This window comes from Piliocolobus tephrosceles, chromosome 8, assembly GCF_002776525.5.
Source record: "Piliocolobus tephrosceles isolate RC106 chromosome 8, ASM277652v3, whole genome shotgun sequence".
Taxonomy (NCBI): Eukaryota; Metazoa; Chordata; class Mammalia; order Primates; family Cercopithecidae; genus Piliocolobus; species Piliocolobus tephrosceles.
In genome coordinates, this window is record NC_045441.1 from 31,726,936 (window position 1) to 31,739,073 (window position 12,138).

Consider the following 12,138-nt stretch of genomic DNA (forward strand, 5'->3'; position numbering starts at 1 on the left):
TTTCTTTTTTTTTTTTTTTGAGACGGAGTCTTGCTGTGTCCCAGGCTGGAGTACAGTGGTGCAATCTTGGCTCACTGCAATCTCCGCCTCCTGGGTTCACACCATTCTCCTGCCTCAGCCTCCCAAGTAGCTGAGACTATAGGCGCCCGCCACTACACCTGGCTAATTTTTTGTATTCTTTAGTAGAGATGGGGTTTCACTGTGTTAGCCGAGATGGTCTCGATCTCCTGACCTCGTGATCCGCCTGCCTCGGCCTCCTAAAGTGCTGGGATTAGAGGCGTGAGCCACTGCTCCTGGCCTCTTCTCAGATATTTTCAATCTGCAGTTGGTTGAATCTACAAATGCAGAACTTTCGGATAAGAAAGGCTGATTGTATCCATTGCAATATTGAAATCACACCATAAATACAATTTTTTAAAACTTTGACTTAGATAATTCTAGGTGTGATTTTACAGTCCAAAACACCTATGTTCATTTAGCAAACTATTAGATGCATTTTCTTCCCAGAGATTTTTTGACATTGTGTATGTATATATTACAGGTTGAGTATCCTTTACCAAAGTACTTGGGCCAAGAGTGTTTCAAATTTTGAAATAGTTGCATATACGCAATGAGGTATCTTGAGGCCGGAACCGAAATCTAAACATGAAATTCATTTATGTTTCATGTACACCTTATACACATATCCTGAAGGTAATTTATACAATATTTTTGATAATTTTATACATGAAACAGTCTGTGCACCGTCAGAAATCAAGGGTGTCACTATCTCAGGCACCCATGTGGACACTCTATGGGTGTTTGACATCACCATCATTCCTGACTCAGAATTTGTATGCTACAAATAAAATGATAAGTAATCATTTTCTTACACATATTTGCACTTCAGTACTCAACAGTAAAACAATATGGTATATCATTAATATAGTGATAAGCAATGTGTTCCAGGTAACTAAGCAACACAGTAACATCACCAGAATACCTGTATCAGCTGTTAGACGGCGACAACAAGCATCAGCAGGCTGGATCAATTGTGGTGTGCCTGCATTTTGACTGTGACCTGGCATATTAGGGCCACTGTGGAATTTTCCACTTGTAGCATTATGTCAGTGTTTAAAACATTTCAAACATTGCAGTATTTCAGATTTCCAATTTGTGGATTAGAAATGCTCAACCTGTATTTTATTAATAATTGGGTATATAATAATCTACTTAGTATTTTGTGTATATGTATGTATCTATTATGCATTGATTCTTTAGTGTGGCACTTTACTGTATGTTTCACATATAAAATTTTATTTGGCCGGGCATGGTGGCTCACGCCTGTAATCCTAGCATTTTGGGAGGCCAAGGAGGGTGAATCACTTGAGATCAGGAGTTCAAGACCAGTCTGGCCAATATGGTGAAACCCCATCTCTACTAAAAATACAAAAATTATGTGGGCATGGTGGCACATGCCTGTAATCCCTGCTACTTGGGAGGCTAAGGCAGGAGAATTGCTTGAACCCAGGAGAGGAGGTTGTGGTGAGCCGAGATCTCGCCACTGCACTCCAGTCTGTTGCACTCTGGGCAACAGAGTGAGACTCTGTCTCAAAATAAAATTTTTTTTCTTTTATTTAATCCTTCCAAGTTTGTGTGGGAAGTATTATTAACTTCAGTTTACAGATGGGAGTACTGAGACCTGAAGTGTTTCTATGGCTTGACCAGCTGACATAGCTGGGCTTTCCAATGACCAACCCTGCATTTTCAGCCTTTCACTTATTACTGGACACTGAAGTTAAATGTACCTTTGTTTTGTTTTTTGAGAGGAGTGGATATTAGAAACATCGAATTGATTAATACAGTGTACACAAATAATTGACGGCATTTTTTAAAGTATTTCCATAGAAGTGATTCTCAAAAGCAGAACTGATGAATCAAAATGTACACTGGGGTTTCCTCAAACATACTGAAGAATGTGGCTTTTTAGGAAAGTTGTAACAACATATATTGTATTCTAACCCTCTGTGAAGGTGCCAGAGTACCTTCAGTGCTGAGTACTATGATTTAAACCATTTTGGTTTTGCTTTTTTGCCAAGGGAAGAGGGATACTGGAGGTGGGCTCTTTGCAGGTAGGTGCAGCCAGGTGACTCCTGAGAGTGGCATCTGGGAAAGACGTTGTTTTCCTGATAAGAAGGGACGTTTTCAGTTGTCACAAGTGTTCACCTTGTGTCCTTCTATGTCCTCCTGCTGTCTTATGACCGAGGATTGAAAGCTGCATGCTGAGGACTCCACATGGAGGGAAAGGTGGCCTGGGAGCCTGGGTTACAAGGGCATCGAGTGGGGAAAATACCCAGTTTAGTGAAACCTCTGTTGTTAGGTTCAGGTGCAAAGGCAAATGCAATCCTATCCACTGCTGTTTTCTCTGACTCTTAAAGTGAAAGGATCATGTTTGTATCTCATTTTCTGCAAATTCTCTGTACTGGTACTTTGCATCTCCACACGGCCCCTCACAGTGCCCCCTCCCAAGTAAGGTTTTGGTATTTCTCTTGCCAATTTGAATTAAGTCTATATATTATAGATATTAACTATCATTTTTGATACAGTTTAAGATGTGTCTTTTAGTTTTATTTATGATGACCTATTGGTTAAAATAGTGAGCTTTAGATGTCTCCATCAAAAAGTACAATTTATCTTCACACTTACTAATAGGGATAAATTCCTATTCCTCCATAATCTTGCACTTAATTGTCTTATCATCGAATGGATCTCCCCTGAATCTACATTGGGGGTTGCAAAATGGTAACTTTACAATCATATAATTCCCTTCACATTCATTAGCAGTCATTCTTCTGTGAACAAGAGTTTTCCTTCTCTCTCTCTCTTTCTCTCTCTCCCTTCCCCCACCCCTCCCTTTGGGGGAAGAGAGTCACTGGGTTCTTAAGGATTTTTACTTACTCAGCGTGATATAATCATTTACAATCATTATTCTTTCTGGTGCTCAAATTAACCCAGTTTTGCCCAGTGAGTGCCTTTTATATTATCTCTAACACAAGAAATTGAGTGCTTACATTTTTTTTTTAATTCTTGACTCTTCTTTCTTCCTTCCTTTCACCCTCCTGCTCTCTTCCCCTTCCTCTGTTCCTTCCTTCCTTCCTCCCTTCTTTTCTTCTTCAGTTGGAGGTGGGAGGTTCTTATAACATTGGCTAAAATTAGAACGATAATAAATACTAGTGGTGAAAGAAGACTTCTATTTAGCTCTTGTCTTTAATTAAGCTGGATTTAGTTTTTCATTATTAAATAATAAGGGCTATTTTTTTCAGTTTTTTTTAATAACAAAGAAAGATGGTTCTATTTCTAGTTTTGTTGGTGTTTTAAATCATGTCTAAACATTGAATTTGGGGGAATTTACTGAAGTTAACTAGTGTGTTTTTTCCTTTGACCTAATGAAATCATCAATTACATTAATAAGTTTCCTAGAATTAAACTATATTTACAGTCTTCAAATACACCCAACCTGAACACTATTATTTTTTCAATTCTGTGATGACTCAGTATGTTTATTACATATATATGATATACTTACATATGAACTATATACACATTTATATATAAATGAATAAATGAGATTGGTCTGCATTTTTGTTATACTATGTATTTAAAATTTATAAAATGAATTGGTAAACTTTTTAAATTCTCCTGGGAAATGAATAGCATGTTGTGATTATTATTCCCTGGAAAATCTCCTTGGGCTTTATGCCTTTTTCTGTATCAATCTGATAAATTAATTCATTAATCTTATGATTATTGGTGTCATTAGTTTTTATTTCTAGTTGAGACAAATAAATTATCTTTTCCTAGAGAATTGTCTATTTTTCTAAATTCAAATTTTTGACCATTTTTCTTTTATAGTTTCCTGTTTATCAGTAGCTTTAATTTCTTTTGTTGTTGTTTTTACATTTTATATTTCTCTCTCTTTCTCTGTTCCTTCCTTACTCTGTCCCTTACTCTTTCCCTCTCTTCCTCCCTCTGTTTTTCAAATAAGATTAGTTGTAAATGTGTCTATTTTATTGTTAATAATTTTAAGCCATTCTTTTCTACTAAGTCTAGATTTAGCTTAAGAATTCTTCTCAACAGAGAGCTGTACATTGTCACATGTAGGCTAGGAGATATAGCTGTATCCATCTTTGGGAAATATAATTACTCACAAGACCTCTCTAACTTGTTCAAACTTACCTAAACTATGCTTTTTTATAGCCCAAGTGTCTCATTCTTAAATTTTAAGAATAAATTTGTGGCCGAGCACAGTGGCTCAAGCCTGTAATTCCAGCATTTTGGGAGGCCAAGGTGGGTGGATCACCTGAGGTCAGGAGTTTGAGACCAGCCTGGCCAATATGACAAAACCCTGTCTCTACTGAAAATGCAAAAATTAGCTGGGCATGGTGGTACATGCCTGTAATCCCAGCTACTCTGGAGGCTGAAGCAGAAGAATCGCTTGAACCTGGGAGGCGGAGGTTGCAATGAGCCGAGATTGTGCCATTGAACTCCAGCCTGGGTGATAGAGTGAGACTCTGTCTCAGAAAAAAAAAAAAAAAGAATAAATTTGTTTTAAAATATGAATGGAATGAGCTTCCCACCTATAGATTTTTGGGAAAGTCTATGTTTAAGTGTTTTTATATTTAAATTTAAATTTAATTTTTTTAAAGACAGGGTCTTGCTCTGTCCCCAAGGCTGGAATGCAATGGGGCAGTCAAAACTCACTGCAGCTTTGAACTCCTGGGTTCAAGCAATCCTCCTGCCTCAGCCTCCTAAGTAGTTGGGACTACAGGCATGCACCACCACACTGTGCTTCTGCAGGTTTTTAAGTGGCATATTTTCCTCAATCTTTCAATATTTGGGGGAGTTTTTTTCTTACTTTAATAAATAGTGTTTTGCCTGTGACTATCATTTTTGTGTTGTGACTTTTTCCCCAAGATTCTTGACATATTATTTTACCTTTGGTGATCATGGAGAAGTCTGAGGGCAGCCTAAATTTAGATGCTTCACAGATAATCTGGATTGTTTCTACTTGGGTACATTTAAGAGTTTTAAAAAATGTATCAGAGCATTTTGCTAAAATGTCTAGGTATATAGGTTTTTGCTCTTATTAACTTTACCTGAAACATGAAGAATTCTGATTTGCGTACTCAGTGAAGGAAAATCTTTACTTATTATATTTTTGCGTATTGATTCTTCCCCCTATGGTACTGTATTTATCTCAGGGATGTTGTTATAGGCTGTTGTCTATCTACCAATATCTTCTGTCTCTTTTTTCACTTACTGACAGGACCATGAGTTAATTTGGGAATGGCCTCTTCTTAGCTTTATCTCCCAGTCTTCCTTACAGGGAGGGGGTAGTTATATGACATATTTGAATCTAATGAGACAAATTTGGAAGCTGCCAGGTGGAGCTCCTGAGAATGCTCTTTAAGCGGGGAATGACTCATCTGACATGCTACATCCACCTCTGACTCTTCCTCTGTTAGATCTGGAATGTGATTGTGATGGCTGGGGTGCCAGCAGCCACAATGGAAGTTGAGGAGGAGGGCCACACACTAAATTTGATGGAGTTAGGGCTAAAAAAAGAATAGTCTGGGGTTTTTAGAACATCACGTGGCTGCCCTACCACCCCAGATCTGTCCATCTATGGACTTCTCGCCACACAGAGAAAATAAGTATTTCTCTTGACTAAGGAAATGCTCGTGGCTTGTTTGGTCAATGTCTGAACAAAATAACTTCTCTGATAAACTAATAAAGGTAAATTATCCATCTATACCTATCATCTTTTCATGCATAGCTTTTTCCTTTGACCCATTCTTTCATATTAAAGAGCTTTTTATTCCTTTTTGATACCTCTAATTTGCATTTTCACTCCAAAGCAGACTTTGTTTCTATTACTTTTAATTTTCATGCTGGAAAGATATAGCTCTAATCCCCATTTGAGTTATATCTTTTTTCATTTCAACTTACGTTTCATTTTGTTTGATTTCTGAATTTAAGTTTTTTCTAAATTCAAGATTATTAAGTTATTTTTCATATCATTTCTCACCTGATTTCACAAGGCCTTTTATGCTTTTATGACATTTTATTCAGGATGCAAAATAGATACTATTTATACTTTTTTTTTGCTATTCACTGGTAGCTCCTTTTCAAACTGTGTTCTTCCCCAAATCCTTAGAATTGCACTCCCCTATCTGTATTAAACTTTTTTTTTTTTCCAGTTTATTCACCTGTAAAACAATCCAGGCCGATGTTTACTAAATTATTAGAGGAACCTAGTCCTGTCTCTATGTGGGTTCTGCCAGAATCAGAGGCACCTGATACTACTATAGACAGGATGAGGACTCTAGACCCTGCCAAATTTTAATGCTTAGTTGGCACTTATCTATTGAGGCACATCTCCTAGGGCTTATTTTGAATGAGTATCTTCCCAAAGCTGTTATATGTGTTTCTCTCATGACTGGAACAGGGGTTGTTTCCTGGGTAATAATATAAGAGGATGTACTTGCAGGGCTCTTTAGCTCTTCATTCCCAAAGGGGGCCAATTCCAGCCCCAGGGCTGAGAGCACACTCCTTCCTCAGCTGGGTTGAAATTACAGGGAAGTTCTCTCATCTCCCAAAAGGTGTAAAACGAGACTGCTTAGGAAGGAGAGCTGGCAGAAACGGGTCACCTCTGGAAGCACTGCCTCCACAATGGGGGAATGACAACCCATTTTCTGGCAGTGTGTGGCTGTGGTCTCAGCCTCATATCTGAAATAGGGTGGTAGGCTACAGGTGGAAGATTTCCAGCCGGTTTTCTTCTAAATTACCCCCTCAACAGATCACAGTTCTGCAATCCAGCTCATCCACACTGCAGATAAGAGAACTTTCTCCCAGGGAGCTGCAAAACATTGGTTAACATTAGCAATTCTCAGTGCTGTGCCTTAGGGAACATTACAGTCAATGTACAGTCCACTCTCACCTTTTCTGGTGGTGGCCCACCCTAGCCCAGGATGTTTCCAACCTAAGTCTGATCCCATTGCTTTCAAGGCATTTCAGCTGAGAAACCTTTTATTAGCTCAAGTTTAATATGCCCAAAGCCGAATGTATGACTTCTCCTGGTAATAACATTTTAATTCTCCTTGCCCTTAAAACTTGTAGTTAAGCAACTAGACCCACTGTCCAAGTCAACCTGTTAGAGTTAAGCAATAAGACACAGATGTTATCACCCAAATACCCTTGAGGTTATCCAGAATTCCACTTTCCCTCCTTTCCATTCTCACTGCTGCTACGAGAGTGGGGGGTTCCATCACTTCATGTCCGAATCACCGAAAGAGCACTCCTGCTCATCTCCTCTGCATCTCCTCTCTGCTCCCTCCCAGCAGGCATATCAATCCCAGGGTGATGCTTTCAGCAGAGCCTCAGTCATGCTACCCTTAGCTGAGGAGCTGCTGTCTCTTGCCTGTGATCTGCGGCATCGGGTTCCAAGACCATGACTGAATGGCCTAGGCCCTCCAGAGTTGTGGCCCACATTCATCATCCATCCAGTATTCCTTCCTGCCTCTCTAAAGTGGATACTCATCTCATCAGTAGATTCCACACATTCCATTCTATATTTATCCTCAACCCTTAGACTTTTTAAAAAATGGTATCTTTTCTGCCTGGAATGCTTTCTGCCTTTATTTATTTTATTTTATTTTATTTTATTTTTTATTTGAGACAGGGTCTTGCTCTGTCATCCAGGCTGGAGTGCAGTGGCACAATCACAGCTCACTGCAATCCCCTACCCCCTGGGCTCAGGTGATCCTCCCACCTCAGCCTCCCGAGTAGCTGGGACTACAGGCATGTGCCACCATGCCCAGCTCATTTTTGTATTTTTAGTAGAGATAGGGTTTCACCATGTTACTCAGGCTGGTCTCGAACTCCTGAGCTCAAGTGATCTGCCTGCTTTGGCCTCCCAAAATGCTGGGATTACAGGCATGAGCCACCATGCCCAGCCACTTTCTGCTTTCTTGATCACCCATTTAGATGTTACTCCCTCCCAAAGATGCAGCTCAAATCCAGACGTCATATTATTCTGACCAACATTTTTTTTTTTTTTTTTTGAAGATTCTGGCCATTATATACTAAATAAGAGACATACACATTTGGAAATGATTTCAATGGCTTTGTTTGTAACTTCTTTTGCATCTCACTTATGTGTGTGATTCCTCAAAATAATGTTCAATAAATAGATGCTATAAAAGTCAGAATAACAACCCTCGAATTTTTTTCTCTAGCTATAAAAGTCAGGATAATAACCCTCCAACATGGAGAGGTAATGAAAGAAGATGTTTTCTCAGTGGTTGGAATTGCTGCTGTCGGTACTGGCATAACCCAGTTGTTCAGGAACTATTGGATGCTGGTGAAGATATCATTTCAACTTTACATTTTCTTGGCTTATGTAGTCAATGGTTTAATCTATGCTGATGATTAAATATCTCTTTATTAAAAACATGAGTTTTTTGTTTTGTTTTTGTGTCTGTTTTTCCTTTTTAGTTCCTAAAGCACAGATTGCTCCAGCACTGCCAGTAAATTAATTAGGAACCACCAGGTAGTTTTATTCTGGGAGTAGGAGTTGAGGGTCGCTTTGGGGGAGTTCATTGTCGTGTCCTTTCTTCCACATTTCTCAAGTGTTGTTATAAAACATCTTGCTTTTCTGTCTGGATATGTACTTGCCTGCCTAGTCTATTTACCACCCCTATAGAATCATCATCTTCTCAAACTATGTCTACTACGTTTGCTTTTGCATGAGTTGGACAATTAGGATAGTGTTCTGCGCCTTAGTAAAACCCTCTCTCTCTTTTAGACCAAGTGACCTAAAACCTCAAGCAATGGTTTTAGGACAGAGTGTTCCAAAGTGCTTTCCATAAAGCTGTTTTAGGATGAAAATAGAGCTTATTCTGGGGTGGGGGTGGGGGGAAGGGTGGGGGAGACATTTTAAATGTCAGATAAAGTGGCCTGAACAAAGAGAAACAGATTTCTTTGCTTCTTGCTGCGGGACTTCTCAAGGCCTTTGGCAGGCTGCTGTGCATGGTAAAGCTCCACCAGGGCCAGGTTTCCATGTGCAGCTGTGCAGATAGTTTTTTTTAAATAACATTTAGTATTTTAGCATTGTTTTAACAAGGCGTTTTCACATCCTTCGTGCCATTTTAATTGGTGTTCTTTTTGTTTCTATCTCCATTTTATTATGATATCTTCTTTGTTCTTAATGAGCAGCTCTGATGTGAATGGTGCCTCTAGGAGGGAAATAGTGACCTGAAGCATTTGGCATGAAACTCTTGTTCTTCAAAGAACATCTTTCAGGCCTAGCGTTTAATGGGGAGCACCATGGCAAACTTCAGCCTGGGCCATTGCAAATCCTGTAATCAGAGTAAAATTGAAGTTTTGCCACACAGCTTGTCTGGCCACTAAAATGCTCAGAAATGTTCAAAAGACCCCCTGCATAGAGGATGAGTCAAAGACTCAACATGCAACTATTCCTTTGTGCTGCTGGGAAGACCATGCTGTGAATCCATTTCCTACTTAGAGACTCCTGTTTTCCTATTTAATTAATGTCATATTTTCTCTTCTATAACATTGAGTATTTTAGCATTGTTTTAACAAAGCGTTTTCACGTCATTCGTGCCATTTTAATTGGTGTTCCTTTTGTTTCCATCTCCATTTTATTATAATACCTTCTTTATTCCTAATTTTTCTGCTTTTTAGTTTTCCCTTATTTCTTTTCATTCAAAAATTTAACACAATTTTATATTGTTCTTGGCTTCTAATCTTTTAATTTACTTTCTTAATCCAAGTTGGTTGCATTTCTCTTAATTACTTTATTTCATTATTCATTTTGAGGCTTTCATCTTTGGAAAAAGGGGCAAATTTGGGGATCAGATTATATGATTTTGACTACCTTCCCAACCAGTACCTGCCTGGTTGTCTTAAGTGAGTTGTTTAACCATTCTCAAAGCCTCAGTTTTCTAGTCTGTGAAATGGACTTCGTGATAAGTTGTTGTAAGTATTAAATGAGAAAATGCATCCAAAGTTCTTAGCCCAGTGCCTAGCTAGATAAGAAATGTCTAATAAAGGTTATTTATAATGTGAATATTATTACATTTTAAGTTGTTTTGTCATCTTTTTATTGTTAAATTTATACTTATTTAATATTTTTGATTATTTGTTTCTTTTTTTTTTCCCCATTCACCTTTAATCTTTGGAATTTTGGATTCTGACATCCTTTTTCAGTTCTGTTTCACCTATATTTCTCCTCATTAATTTTTTCCATTTCTCCTGAATTTGGTTATTTTTATGCTGACATCTTTATACAGTACATGAAGCAGAGACGAAGGGAGAGCTGAAGTTAGTGGACTCACAGCTAGCAGGACTCACAGCTAGCAGGGAGGTCCCAGGCCACAGAGGCACTTCTTGACTGATGAGTGACTGCGCCCCCTCGTAATTCTCCTGTCTCTTTTCTTGTCAGTTCTCCAGAAAAATCCTACTGTGAGCTATTTCCCATTGGTTAAGGGCACATCTAAGTGCTGAAGTAATGCTGGTCTGTCACACTTATCAACCATGAAGGATCACACATCGAATCTATCGTTTCTGGCCTTCATGGTCTCTCATTTATCTTCTTTTGTTACTTTTCGAAGGTAGTCTCTAAATGGCGTCCTGATAGATCCTCTAATCTTAGATTATAATGTGATTCAATATATCGTGCTCAGTATTCTCCCACGAGATTAGGAGAACCCAACATAATGCAAATGCTCCCATTTTGTGGTATCAGCTCGGGCTGCTGTAAGTGATGCCACAGACTGGGCATCTTCAGCAGAAATTTATTTTCTCACAGCTCTGAAGGCTGGAAATCTGAGATCAAGGTTCCCACTGAGTCCGTTCCTGGCGAGGGCTTGCTTTCTGGCTTCCAGGTGGCCACCACCTCACTCTGCTTACGTGACCTTCTCCATCATGTGTGCAGAGCGAGACAGAGACAGGAGCAGAGAGAGACAGAGCTCCCAGGGGTCTCTTCTTCCTAGGACATTAGTCCTATTGGATCAGAGCCCCACCCTTCTGACCTCATTTAATCATAATTACTTCCCTAGAAGCTCTGTGTCTTAATACAGCCATGTGGTGGGTTAGGACATCAACAGGTGAATTGTGGGGAGACACAGGCATTCAGTTCATAACACCCATCTTTGGTATGGAAAAAGCTGACCAATGGCCTGGTCTACCAGCACTGTGAAGTGACATTTCTCACTACCCACTCCTGACTGAAAGCTGGCTCCCTCTGGCTGTGACATTCTTTACCTGATTCCACTGACTAGGGTCATTAGGAAATTCTATTCCGTTGCCTCACCAGGGCACCCACCCACACAGCCCTGGAATCTCACCGAAGCCACCTGTCCAGGAATTGCCCAGACACAGGCACACTGACCCCCTGCTGGGTCACAGTGCTTACCTCAGAGAACTGCTGCATCTGCGGCCGAGCCCTTTGAAGCTAGTGGTTTTCTTAGAGTGTGCTTTTCTTGGAATGTAGCCAAGAGTGTTGATATTTCTCTTGGGTTTTAACATATTTTTGTGAGGCATTTGGATTTTTTTTTTTTTTTAGACAGAGTTTCGCTCTTGTTGCCCAGGCTGGAGTACAATGGCGTGATCTCGGCTCACCGCAACCTCTGCCTTCCGGGTTCAAGCGATTCTCCTGCCTCAGCCTCCCGAGTAGCTGGGATTACAGGCATGCACCACCACCCTGGCTAATTTTGTATTTTTAGTAGAGACGGGGTTTCTCCATGTTGGTCAGGCTGGTCTTGAATTCCCGACCTCAGGTGATCCGCCTGCCTCGGCCTCCCAAAGTGCTGGGATTACAGGTGTGAGCCACCGTGCCCAGCGAGATATTTGGATTTTAGAAAACTAATTTCTCAGTTTATAAGGAACCAAAGAAATACAAATCCCTCCTAACAGCATGGTTGTACTGGCGACTTGGAGTCTATGAGTCGGACACCTCAAGTCCTACCACAGGATTCCTCCCGCTGGCTCTACTTTAGGCTTTGAGAGTTTGGGTGCAACTGACCTCAAAGTTTTATTCCTCCCGAAAACCTACACACGCTGTGCTTACCCTGGAGT